This window comes from Lissotriton vulgaris, chromosome 6 (genome assembly GCF_964263255.1).
Source record: "Lissotriton vulgaris chromosome 6, aLisVul1.2, whole genome shotgun sequence".
Lineage (NCBI taxonomy): Eukaryota > Metazoa > Chordata > Amphibia > Caudata > Salamandridae > Lissotriton > Lissotriton vulgaris.
This window is the reverse complement of record NC_141694.1, coordinates 1,477,023,060-1,477,036,399: the sequence shown is the minus strand read 5'-3', so window position 1 is coordinate 1,477,036,399 and position 13,340 is coordinate 1,477,023,060.

Sequence of the window (13,340 nt, the reverse complement as noted above, 5' to 3'; positions counted from 1 at the left end):
GCTGTGAGGGGCTCGAAGAGTGATGGGGAGAAACGAGGAGACAGGGAAACACCCAGCCGGGGTCTCTACCTGAAGGGAGCAGCCGCTCAACCTCTTCCTCGTAATGCACCGGGACGCGGAGTCACCTCCGGGTGATGCGTCACCGATACCCAAATCACAACAAGGGGACAGAACCGAGAGCAGCCGCTCGATCGATCCTATGGACGTCCTAGCCTGTTACGCGGCAAACACCTCCTGGTGTGCGTTACAGCTGGTAGTCCTTGTATCTCGGGTCGGGCTGGGAGCTACGACTCCTACCAGCTCAAAAGCCAATGTGCCTTGACTCAGCCGAGTCAGAGCGAAGCTCAATGGTGGACCGGTAGAGCTTCCGGGTCAGTAACAGGTTGCCGTTGGACAAGACACGGCCCAGGGAGTAACGACTCAACCTACCTCCGTTCTTGTCTGTCTGGAGCACCACTCCGGAACACTGCTCTTCACGAAGCAGGTACGTCGGTGTAAACACAATATCCGACAGCGTTGTACCTCCAGGTTCCTCCCTTTATAGGGCGTGTTTTCCTTGAGTTATGTAACGGCTCTCCCGTTTACATAAGGGCGTGTTTTCCTTGAGTTATGTAACGGCTCTCCCGTTTACATAAGGGCGTGTTTTCCTTGAGTTATGTAACAGCTCTCCCGTTTACATAACCTCTCAACCGCTAAGCGTCCTGGGAGATGTAGTCCGTTTTCGCTGGTTACCGTTTTCCTCCCCTCGCATGACAGGAATTCTTGACACTGGGTCAGCATTGCGTCAAGGAAACTCCCTAGGCAGCGGGACATGGTGGGCTGGGATATCCCCCCAGCAGCCGCAACTATCCCCTGGAAGCTCCCGGAGGCCAGGAGGTGCAGGCTACACAATACCTGGACATGTGTTGGCACGGCATTGGTCCGCCTTGTTGGGTGCTGCATCAGGGGGTCAAGGTCCTGAATTAGCTTGATGATCATTGCCCCATTCAGGCGGTACTTTGCGTATATTTGCTCTCTGGTTTGGCCCAGCAGGGTGACCCGCTGGCGGAATATCCTGGCCTGGATTCTGCGTCTCCTCTGTGCTGCTCGCTGTAGCCTTCGCCGCCTGACCACCATGTACATTCCTGGCATTGTGACACTCCTTATGCTGATGCTGCTTCTCCTTAAGTGTGTTTGGTCAGGCCAGCACCAGTTGCTGATTGGCCAACGGTTTTCGAATTTTTGTTTACAATGGGTTTGATGGTTACCACCTGCTTTGGGTTGTCCTTAAATTGCGCCTCGCAAAATGCGATTTTGGGTTTTTTCGCTAATTGCGATTTTTCATGAATCCCGATTGCGAGGAAATTGTGATTTCGCTATTATTTTCGCAGAATCAGTGAATTCTCGCTATTTCCGAATCGCAACTGGTCTACTGCCGGGATTCTGCGAATCTTTTAGCGATTTCGCAATTCTGTGTTAGCGAATTCGCAATTTTCGTGGTGAATACCGATTGTGGTAATTGCGCCCGCAATAGCATTTTCGCAGCTATTGCGAGCGCAATTTAGCTTCATGAATCAGGCTGTATGTCCGTGGTTTGCAGGATTAGCCCTCCCGAAATATTTTCCAGCCCCCCCCCCCGCCGACATTTGCCTCTAGTTGCCCGCCTGCTCTTAAGAAATGTGCTTTGGAATATGTCATGACAAATCTATCATTTGATGTGTTGAAAGCGGCGTGCGCTCGCTTCTCCCAAACATGCCTTTTTATATTCAGGGTGGAAGTCACATTAAATACAACCAACCCTTGCGAATTTCTTTCTACGATGTATTTATTGTTCCACCTATATTGCTTCGAAAACAAGATAATTAATAGAAGGAGTTTAGCTGGGGTTGGGTTGCTCTTGTGCCTAGAACCCTTGCTAGCTCTGTATGAGCTAATACTTCATGGTGGGATAGCGCCTAGTGTTTCCTGAGCCAGTCTGAATCAGGCAGGCGTCGCTCAGGGACACCACCCCACATGTATTCTGACGGAAACCAAATGAGGAAAGGCCTGCCAAATACCATTTTCGCACGTTAATCTGTATTTTGTGCTACATTTGAAGTGAATTACTGTGAATAGCCGGGTACTCCCAAAAAGAGGGCCGCAGGGCTTTTCTGAAAGTGTAAACAGTGAGATTTTTTTTTGATCAGTCAAAAAATATTTTTATATTTTATAAACGACCAATCCCTCGTTATATTTGGTATGCGGACTTTGGGCTGCGTTGTTCCTGTTGCCGGATATTTCGCCACCTGCACTGCAGCTCCCAATTAAATAGCGAGCGCAGCAGGTGTAGGCGGGGACATGCCATTCAGCCGGTTTGAAACGCAGCGGGAGGTGGGGTCGGAGTGGGGGGAAGGGGCACCCGTCCTTTAAAAGATAAAAAGAAAGACACAATCACTGCAGGGCAAACAACTGCGTCGAGAGTGAGTCGGTGTTAGACACGCAGTAAAATGTCTGCAAACTGGACAGATGCCAGGACCGTGTAACATGCAAAGAGCAGACCCCCCAGGATATAGCGGCTTTTGTAAAAATGACGCGATTTCTACAAAAGTGCCGATTTTGCGGGCACTTTTGTAAAAATCGCGGCATTTTTACAAAAGTGCCGATTTCGCGGCAAACCGCGAAATCGCGAAATCCTGGAGGGTCTGCATTATGTGCACCAGTGTTACTGTTTTTCAGCATGGCTAAACGTTAATTGCCTAGAGTGGGGTAGACTGGAGTGGAGTAGATTGGGGTAGAGTGGAACGGGGTAGTTTGAGGTAGAGTGGAATGGGGTAAATTGGCTTAGAGTGGAGTGGGGTAGAATGGGGTAGAATGGAGTGTTGGTGTATTGGGGTAGCTTGGGATGGATTGAAGTAGGGTGGAGTGGGGTAGACTGGAGTGGAGGAGTGGGGGAGATTTGTGTGGTAGATCGGAGTGGGGTAGATTGAATTGGAGTAGATTGCAGTAGATTAGAAAGGAATAGATTGAGGTAGAATAGAGTGGGGTAGACAGAAACAGGGAAGATCAGGGTTAGATTGGGTTAGAGTGGAGTGGGATATTTTGGGGTAGATTGGAGTGGGTTAGACTGGGTTAGAGTGGAGTGGGGTTAATTGGGGTAGATTTGAGTGGAGTGGGCATAGATTGGTAGTGGAGTGCAGAGTATTGGGGAAGGTTGGAGTGGGGTATATTAGAGTGGAGTGGGGTAGATAGGAGTGGAGTGGGGTAGGGTGGAGTAGGGTAGATTGGTAATGGAGTGGAACAAATTGAAGTGGAGTTGGATAGAGTGGTGTGGGGTAGATTAGGATGGGGCGGGGTATATTGGATTGGGGTAGATTAGATTAGAGTAGGGTAGATTGGGGTAGATTAGAGTGGGGTATTTTGGAGTGGAGTGGGGTAGATTGGAGTAGAGTGGTCAAGGGTAGATTGGAGTGGGATGGAGTTGTGTGGATTGGGTAGAGTGGGTTAGATTGGACTAGAGTGGGGTAGATATGGGTGGCATGTGGTAGAGGGAAGTGGGGTAGATTGGAGCGGAGTGTAGCGGGGTAGGTTAGGGTGGAGTGGCATGGGATAGATTGGGTGGATTACATTAGGGTAGATTGGAAAGGAGTGGGATGTATAGGAGTGGGGAGGAGTAGATTGATGTGGAGTGGGGCAGATGAGAGTAGAGTGGGGTAGGGTGGTGTAGCCTAGATTGGGTGGATTATGGTAGGGTAGATTGGAGTGAAGTTCGGTAGATTGGAATAGAGTGGTGTAGATTGGTGTCATATTGGAGTTGGGTAGTTTGAGGTAGGTTGGAGTGGAGTGGGGTAGATTAGAGTGGAGTTGGAAAGAGCGGTGTGGGTATATTGGGATGGGGCAGGTTAGATTGGAGTGGTGGGAGATTAGAGTGGGGTAGACTGAGTAAGGGGTGATTGGAGTGAAGAAGTTTGGAGTGGTGTAGATTGGAGTGTAGTGGGGTAGAGTGGAGTAGGGTAGATTGGAGCAGAGTGGTTTGGATTGGAGTGGAGTATGGTTGATTGGAGAACAGTAGAGTGGGGTAGATTGAAGTTGAGTGGGGTAGATTAGGGTAGAGTGGAATGAGGTAGATTGGGTGGATTAGAACAGGGTAGATTGTAATGGAGTGGGGTAAACTGAAGAGGGAGGATTTGAGTCGGTTAGTTTGGAGTAGGTTAGATTAGAGTGGAGTGGGTTAGATTGGAGGGGAGTGGGTTGGAATTTAGTGGGGGAGAGTGGGGTGCGGTGGGATAGATTGCAGTGGGATGGATTGGAATGAGGTAAATTGGGGTAGAGTTTGGTAGATTGGAGTAGAGTAGATTGGAGTCAAGTAGATAGAGGTAGTTTGGGGTGGAGTAGATTGGGAAGTGAGAGATAGGAAAAGGATAGATTGTGGTGGAGTGGGGTGGGGTATATTGCGTAGAGTGGAGTGGGGTAGATTGTAGTGGAGTAGGGCCAATTGGATCATAGTGAAGTGGAGTGGGGTAGACTGGAGTGGATTAGGGTAGATTGAGTATGAGTGGGGTAGATTGGAGTGGGGTGGTGTAGATTGGGGTGGTGGAGTAGGGTAGATTGGGTGTAGTGGAATGGGGCAGATTGGAGTGCAGTAGATTGGGGTAGATTGGAGTAAAGTGGAGTAGGTTGGGGAAAATTGGGGTACATTGGAGTGGGATAGATTGAAGGGAAGTGGGGTAGATTGAAGTGGGATAGAGGGGAGTGGGATAAGTGGTTTGTAGTGGAAAGCCATAGAGTGGAGTGGCTTGTTGTGTCGTGGAGTAAGTGGTGTAAATTAGAGTGGCATGGGGTCGAGTGGTGTGGCGTAGAGTGTCTTAGAGTGGAGGGGCGTGAAGTGAAGAGGCATGTCTTAGAGTAGAGTCAAATGGAATGTCATAGAATGGAGGGCCGTGGCATAGAATGGAAGGGCATAGAGTAGAGTGTAGTGACATAGTGTGGAGTATGCATGGTGTGGGGATGCACTGCCATTACAGACAATACATTTTCAATTGAAATGACCATTACATTTGCACCGAAAGATGAACGATAATGTGTGCAAACGTCATCACCTAATGTATTGATGTGATTGGATCTTATTCAAATATTTGTTTCGACCACACTTCAGAATGACAAAAAATACGGGCATCATTTGTACTAATTCCGATAGATTCTGAAACATCAGCACAGTTATTTTTTTTTGTTTTATTTGTTATGTGCTAGAAAAAAAGCATCAACACCCTCTCCTCTTACATGGATACTCAGCAGGATTGTCACATAAACTCTCTCACTTTGAAGTCAGAGAAAGAAAATTGACACCAAGCTCCCTCGGAAGAGAGAGCTTGACATTTCACCTGTCTTTGAATGCACAGCAAATGTGCAAAGGTAAGAACAAGATTTAAAGTCCTGTTTACAGAAAGCGAGTTTGTGGAAGAATACAGTCATCAAGGTTGGACAACTGGAGGCACAAACTCAAGCTGAACAGCCTAAAGGAAATAAAGCCAGCAAATAGAAAGTCAGAAAATGTGAGTTACAAACACAAAGCCAATGATAATCAACAGGGGGAATGCTTTCCTAGGTTAATTTTCTGAATGTTCTCAAGATGTCTTTAGCAAACATTCAGCGCAGGCTGCGATCTAAAAATGCAGGCGGGCTAGAATGTTTGATAAATAAAATGACCAAGGAGGGGCGGCGAAATCAGTGGATATTTGTTTCCTACACCTTATAACCTTCATTGTCTTATGTATTATACCCTGTAAATTGATCTAAACAGTTGAATGATTTATTGATCCTCTGTATTGTGATGTAATGTGCTCTGACACCCTACACCTGGATGAGTAGCACTAAAGCTGGAAAGACCTTTTATACCACCTGGCATTTCCCTGATGGACTGGAGCTATTGGAAGCAAGGTTGAAAGCCTAGGGACGCGCCTGGTACCTCTCTGAAATTATCCCCAGCTCCCAGAGAGAGGGTTGCCGGGGTAAGGTAGAGAGAAAGTGATGAGAGTGAGAGGCGAGAAGGAGAGGGAGAGGGATAGAGAGAATGGTTGGCTGGAAAGATAGCTCGAGTGGATGAAAGGAGTGGGACCGGTTTGCCAAAACTGCTTTGGCAGTCCAGTTCTGAGTATCTCTGTAAAATAATTACATACAATTAGTAGGAGCCATTTAAATCATTATTTGTTTAATAAATCATTTACACAGATACATCTAGTGTTCTTGCAGTCATGCACATCCCTTACATAGTGTGTCAAACAAAGTCAAAAAAATGCCTCCAAGTCATAGTGTCTCTAAAGTACTTGTGAAGCAAAACTTTGTCTGCCTTTTTTTCCTTCCACTGTATGGGCATCTACATGATAGGCTCCAAATAGCTCCCAGTCAGGATGATACTTGAACAAAGAAGGGCTGATGGCCCCTTAAATCAGCCCATTGTTTTAGGCCCAGCTGGAATGGCAAATAGTAACGCCCCCTCACAGCCTACAGGTTGCTGCTCCGATCGAAATGCAGACAACATGTGGCGCTGCTAAATTATGTCCCGGTTTTAGAAAATTACACCAGGACAAATTAAGCATGTTTCTTTGTGTCAGTGGGATCCCAAATCCAGCCAAGAAATAGCTGTCGGAACTGGGATCCGGCTGGTTCCCCCTTTTTTCCATTACTGAAATGGGACGGTAAAGACACTATGTTCCAGGGGAGGAGCAAACACAGGATGGGCAACATGGAACAAGGGAAGCCATCAAATAAGACGTATGTAAATAAGCGTGACAATTTAGTCAACCAATGATAAGCAATGGGCGGGTTGCAAGCCCATTGTAAGTGCACATTAGGTGTTTCACAACAAGGCAGTTCGTGCTGTGTGATCGATGAGACCTAAAAATAGCACTGTATAAACAGTTGAAAGAGAAATCATATACTATACAGCCCTCAAAATCACCACTGCAATTCACTGAGCTGACTAGCTATCTTTCAACAATTAAACCTTTCCATTTTTTTCACTGCTGTCAACACCATTTTTAGGTCTAGCCTGCGTAGGCTGCGCACATATGCAGTCTCGCTGGTGAGATTTTATGTTTTTGAGGAGCTTTGAGTATCGGGCTTTAAGCCCCGCCCCTCTTTCCCATTGGCCGGCATCACCGTTTATGCTAAATGGTGGCCAGCCATTGGGAGAGAGTTTTGTCTGATGTAGACTTTTCTATTTTTCTGCCGTCCCACTTGGACGGCCTCGCCTGCTTTCCTTCTGAAGTAAATGGTTTCTTATCTTTATGGTGCCAAACACATGGCCCCATAAAGATAAGAAATATTTTACTATATCTAACGGAGACTTCAGCAGACAGAGGTGTGAGGAGGAGAACGATAGTGACTGAGACACTCTGGGACCGTGCCACAGCATATAGTGATGCTTAATTCACAGCCTCCAGCTTAGAAAGATAACTTATTATAACACACATAACGTCCATTGTAGGATGCCCACCGGTTTTTATCGGCCCATTGTGTTGCCCCTCCCCCAAAATCAAGTCCAGAGATTCTACTGATTGGTCCATATTGAGCATTTCCTACTAACGGCAGTGTAAAATGTGCAGCGTTACTTGTACTAGCAACACATCTCTATTTCTTAGAAAAACTTTTCCCTCTGCACAAACTTTCCATCAATGTAGGGACTTGAATTAGGTGAGAAATGCTCTATCAATCAATATGGGTGTAAAGACAAGAAAGTTGTTTAGCCAGTTCAAGAGTTTGGAACTGTACACCAGAATAGAACGTTTGTATCCCTGTACCTACATTATAAAACACTGAAAGCACATATATTACCCCCCCCCCCTTTCCACTGATCACCAATTGCAAGTGTCTCTCTGTTCTGCGGACACTTTTAGTGGTGACTAATACTTTCCACCCTTAGGAATGCAGGTCTAATTTTTTTTAATGCACTACATTAGTGACACGTACATACCTCCATCCCGGGTCCTCTCTCCCTTGTGGGTACGTAGGTGCTGTCTAAGTGCTTGCAAGAACATATATAGCCTGGTGAATACTATTAGACCAAACAAAGGTAACGTTTTGTACACGTTGTAGGTACTTTATTTATTATATTGGACATCAGAAGAAAAACAAGCATTTGCAATGCAGGTCTTGCATTTACGCAAGTTTGAACTATATGCATTGTAAATGACAATGCCTTTTATTTATGTTTTTGTAACATAAATACAATGCCAACAGCTTAAACTAGCGTACATGTGAGACCTATTGCATTGCAAATGCTTGTTTTCATTTCTAATCCATTTCATATAAATAGTTCACAATTATTTGCTTATTGATATTAAGCCCCTTCTTCAGTGCCTTAAATGGGCCGGTACTTACCGGTACTGAGTACGACACTTCCGAAATTCTGGGTCCTCAGTACCTGCACTTCTCTGTAGCACAGGTAGAGTACCGGTACCCTCATTGACGGCAGGCTCAGGCTAGGCATCTCCTCCAGGGGCCAGGCAGGGCAGGGCCTCCGAGCAGCTTGCAGGTAAATGAGCCGTGAAGTAGCCGCCCTTTCACAGAGTTGCTGCTGAATATTAGAAGCGCCCAATTTCATTGTTCCCAAACTGCAGGCGTTTGAGTGGGCGCTTGTCACACAGTGATTAACAGGGCAGGGTCTCTAGACAGACCCTGCTCTGTCAATATGTTGTGCAGCGATGAAAGTGCCAAACTGGGGTGTGTTGCAAGGAGAGCGTTGTGATTCTGGCCTCTGGTAATGTGCTTTGCAGGAGGTTGATTCACCCTTCATTAAACCCTGCTGTGTTGTTGCCTGAATTAAGTCAGGCAGCACAGTAAGAGAATCTTTCAAACTATTCTCTGTCCCTGGTACCTTGAGAGGGCCGGTGTGAAGGTGAGCCTTCACAGCAAAGTGTTAATGTTCGTGCTCACCCGACCCTCTCTCAAAACCGGGATATTTGATCATTTTTGCAATAAGTGTTGGACACCGGGACATTTCCCGAAAAATCGGGACTGTCCTGGCAAATCCGGGACGTTCGGTCACTCTAAATTAGTGAGTACCGGCACTTTTAATTTTCCACTTAAAGCACTGCCCTTCTTTAAGTCAAGCACCAGTAGCTTGTGAGGAACAGTGAATACTGTATGGAGCACAGAAAGGGCTTCATTTTTAACACTCAATCACTGTGTAAACCTTACGAGGCATATACTCTATCTGTGGGACCATTAATGATAGAAGTTAATCTTCTTACTCTCTGTAGTTTATGTTTTTACAAACATTTACATCTTGTGCAAGGTGCAGTCTAGATTTGTAGTCTACCTATGAAAAAGTCATCGGCCAAATATTGTATCTAGGGCAAGAGGAGGAAGGTCAATTCACCACTTGCTTGGTGTTTCTGGCACATCTAGGGATGTGACTCCTGCTTTAGGACTGTGGATTTTCAGGAAATGAAATCAGCAAGTTTTTTGATGTAGCCGTTGCTCCCACCTTGCCCTTCCTTCTTCTCTTGCCCAATAGGCTGGCCCAAAATTAAGACTTCCTTCAAACACACCAGAGTCTTATCACAGGCTTAGAGCCACTCAGCACTCTTTCAGTTTGGTGAATATTGCAGTCCGGTGTTATGGGCTGTTTGGAAAGGCCGGCATGGAGTGAAAAAGTTGAAAGGCCATGCAGCATCCTAACCCTGCTTGAGCTGCACTCAGCAGTACTGACACAAATAGCTGTGCAAAGAAGAACAAAGCGTAGGGGTATATTTACAAGGAGATTGCGCCACCACAGCCAGATTATTTTTTGACACTGTGACGGCTCAATCAGTGCTCCACACTGCTCCATATTTACAAACCTGTGCATTGGGCCCAATGCGTCAGTTTCTAGAGTCCTGTGTCACATTATACCTGCACCAGGTGTAATGTATGCAGGGTAGGCATTTCCATGTTTAAAGCCACCTGGACCTGATGCAGTGAAATTTACAACTTTTCACTGTGCCACTCTACAACTTGACTGTGCTAAAATTCCTGCGCTATCTCAAACCAGGAGTAAGGATTGGCAGGGCTTTTGACGTGGGACTGCTCTCTGTGTCCTGACGCATTGCTGGACTTGCGTCAGTCGTACGGTAAACCTCAGCAATGTGTCACTGCAGCGCCAAAAGATGTGTCAGAATATCTGATGAATCTGTGAACCTTGCACCATGGAGCACTGTAAGTTGAAAGAAAGCCGGTGTAACGGTAACGGGAGGCAATACGCTTTCTCCCCCGCCTACATCCAGCTGGTGACTCGCTCACCTGCCTCCTGTTCTGTGGACCGCGAATGTTGACTGATCTGCTGCTACCTCGGCGCTGTGTTCCGCTGTGGCGTTTTCCGGTGATATTGCTTGGGCTCCGGAGCTTTATGGTCCACGGCCGCGGAGGGACCCACAAGAAGAAGAAAATGCCCCCGAAAGTGCAGATTAAAGCTGTCACGAGAAGCATTACTTCCAAAACTGCTGAAGGAAGAGATAGTGACAACATGACACACGCGGGAGGTGAGAGAGCGCTGGCTTGTATCGAGGCGAATGCGGTTGCTAGTGCTGCGGGGAAGGGAAAGCTTTTACTCTCCCGGCGCTTTTCGAGAAGCAGTTTGCCAATAAACATGCGAGTCACACTGATTTAGTAACACATGAAAAAATCTCAGATGAAGCAGTACAACCTTCAGACGGTAATTCAGCATATTTGGTTTGCGCGAATAATGGCAATATGGGAGATGGAGTTGTCACAGAAGCCCGTCAAAACTCTGTACTGGACTATAATCTTACTGCTACGAGTCAGGAGGAGAGTGCATCCAGTCTTGATGATCCCTCTTCGGCACCAGATCTACCAGGAATCGTGGGACAACAAGAAGCAATAGAGAACTTTTTTTCTTTATCCGATCTATCTTCGGATGAAACCACGAACTGTAGCAAAGACTGGGCTGACCACACTGTAGAAAGGAGCTCTGCCGAGGGGGAAGACTTAAGACATAACCTAGGCTCCCCGCATTCGAGTGTCTCCACTGTTACAAAACGTAGGAAAAGAGGCTCTCAGCGTACTAGCCACAAGGATAGTGAAGGATGTAGTAAGGTCCATGAAGGATTAGAATGTGGCACTGTGGCATTAGTGGAAGGAGAAGGAGATGGACCAATAATTGGTGTGGAATCTGGCATTGAAAATGAGAATGCCTCTCCAAATCTTAAGGAAATAACACTGACCATTATTTATAACACTATGATGAGCCACCATGCCGAAAGCAAGGCAGAGAATCAGAGAACCCAGGCAACTTGCTCCAAGGTCAAGAATGCCATACGACGAGCTATCAAATTGTGCACAGAAACAGCTGATAGAGTAACAGAGGCGGAGGCAAGATTCTTGACGTTGGAAGAGGAGACAATGACCCAGAAGCGTGAACTTGAGAGTATCAAAGCACAGAAGGACGATGTTTCATATAAACTGTCCGGGCTGGAAAAATCAGGCTCGCAGGAACAACTTACGCTTTCTTGGCATACTTGAGAAAAAGGAGGGGGCTGACCCAAGAAGATTTATTGTTGAGCTATTAACTGAAGCATTTCCCGAACTTGGGATTGGTCCAAAGAAGTGCAGAGAGCGCATAGGTTCCCGTTCAATGCAAGGAAGCATAGACAGGGAGAGGAGGAATACCCATGGGCTATATTAGTCAGTTTTAATAATTTCCTTGCCAGGGAAGAAATTTACATGCTAGCTTGGCCTGACAAAAAAGTGGTGTCCAAGAATTGCTCGTTTTTTGTGAGACCAGATTTTTGCCAGGCTACCGTTTCTCAGCGTTGGCACTTAAGACAGCTAATGTCTGAGTTTCAAAAAAAGGGGGCTACTGTTTTTTTGCAGAACCCAGCTAAATTAAAAATCGTGATGAGAGGGCAGACAAAATTCTTTTTTTTGGAAATTAAAGCCAAGGAATATTTAGATTCTTTATGAGGTGGAGGCTATGATATGATACGATCATGTAAGATTTTAATTTAGTTAAACTTTCTTTGTTTGCTTAATATTTCTTCTTTATAACTAGATGAATAGAGATAGAGTTGGTATTACTTTCTTATTCATGCTGTTCTTTGCCTATAACTTGGCTGCTTTGATTCCTATCAGGGGCTCTTGTGGGCGGGCGGACACAGCACTCCATACTTAACAGGAACTGACTGTTCCTGAGCCTCTTATGTTGGGGAGGGTGGAGGGGGGATGGTTGCTGGGCGGGGGTGTGGCGGGCACGGTGGTGGTGGGGGTGTAAGACAGTGGTAGTTGTTAAGGTGCGGAAAGACAAGAAGATTATTATAACTGGTGTGAATTTTTGCAGGAAAGGATTAATGATGTTAGGTTCAGTGACAATTTTGTGCTACAATGGATAAAAAGATTAAAATCTGTACATTAAACATCAATGGCCTTAATGATCCAAAAAAGATAGGGATCTTGTTTAAACTAATTCAGTTGTCACGAATCGACATACTGTGTCTACAGGAGACGCATATTTCTTGGGACAAACGGAATATATTGAATAGTCTGGGTCTTGACCTCTTAATATGTTCAAAGCAGGCCGGGGTCAAAAGAGGGATTGCTATTTTTATGAGACAAGGGGTGGGAAAATGAGTCAGAACATTAGCTGATAAGTGGGGGAGATTGGAATTAGTGGAAATGATTGTAGAAGGTAATACATTTACAGTTTGTTGTTTATACGTCCCGAATCTGGATGATAATGAGGTTTTCGATACTATTAATTTAGAACTTGCCACATGGAGTCAACCTCTAATTCTCTGTGGTGATCTGAATATAAATATTGAATCTGACTGCAATATCCGGGCTTCAGGGAGGTATATCGGCCGGAAGACTAGGACCTATAGAGCTTTAAAAGCCCTAGTATTAGGGAATGGGCTATTTGATGCATGGAACAAATTTTCCCCAACCGACCCTGGCTATACTTACGGAGAAACTGTACGGAACTAAGTGAATTCAACCGCCAGGCAAAAGACCTCAGAACGAAACTCGTGGAAAGGCAGTACCCAACGAGGACCATCGAAAATGCGATGAAACGTGCCAAAAACAACCATAGGGAGGCTCTCATAGAGGAAAATCCCAAAGAGAAAGACCTGAACAAGAGACCCATCTGCGTGACAACCTACTCCACAATATCGAACCAGGTTTCCAAGGTGATCGAAAAACATTGGGACATCCTGAACTGTGGAAACCTCAATTTTGAGAAACCCATGCATGCGCCCCGGAGGGGCAAGAACATAAAAGACATTGTGGTCCACACTAGACCACGGGAAAACCAGACTGCTAGACAGAACCCGACCAGTGTACAGGGCCATTTCCCTTGTGGTGATTGCAGCTGCTGCCACCAGACTCAGAAA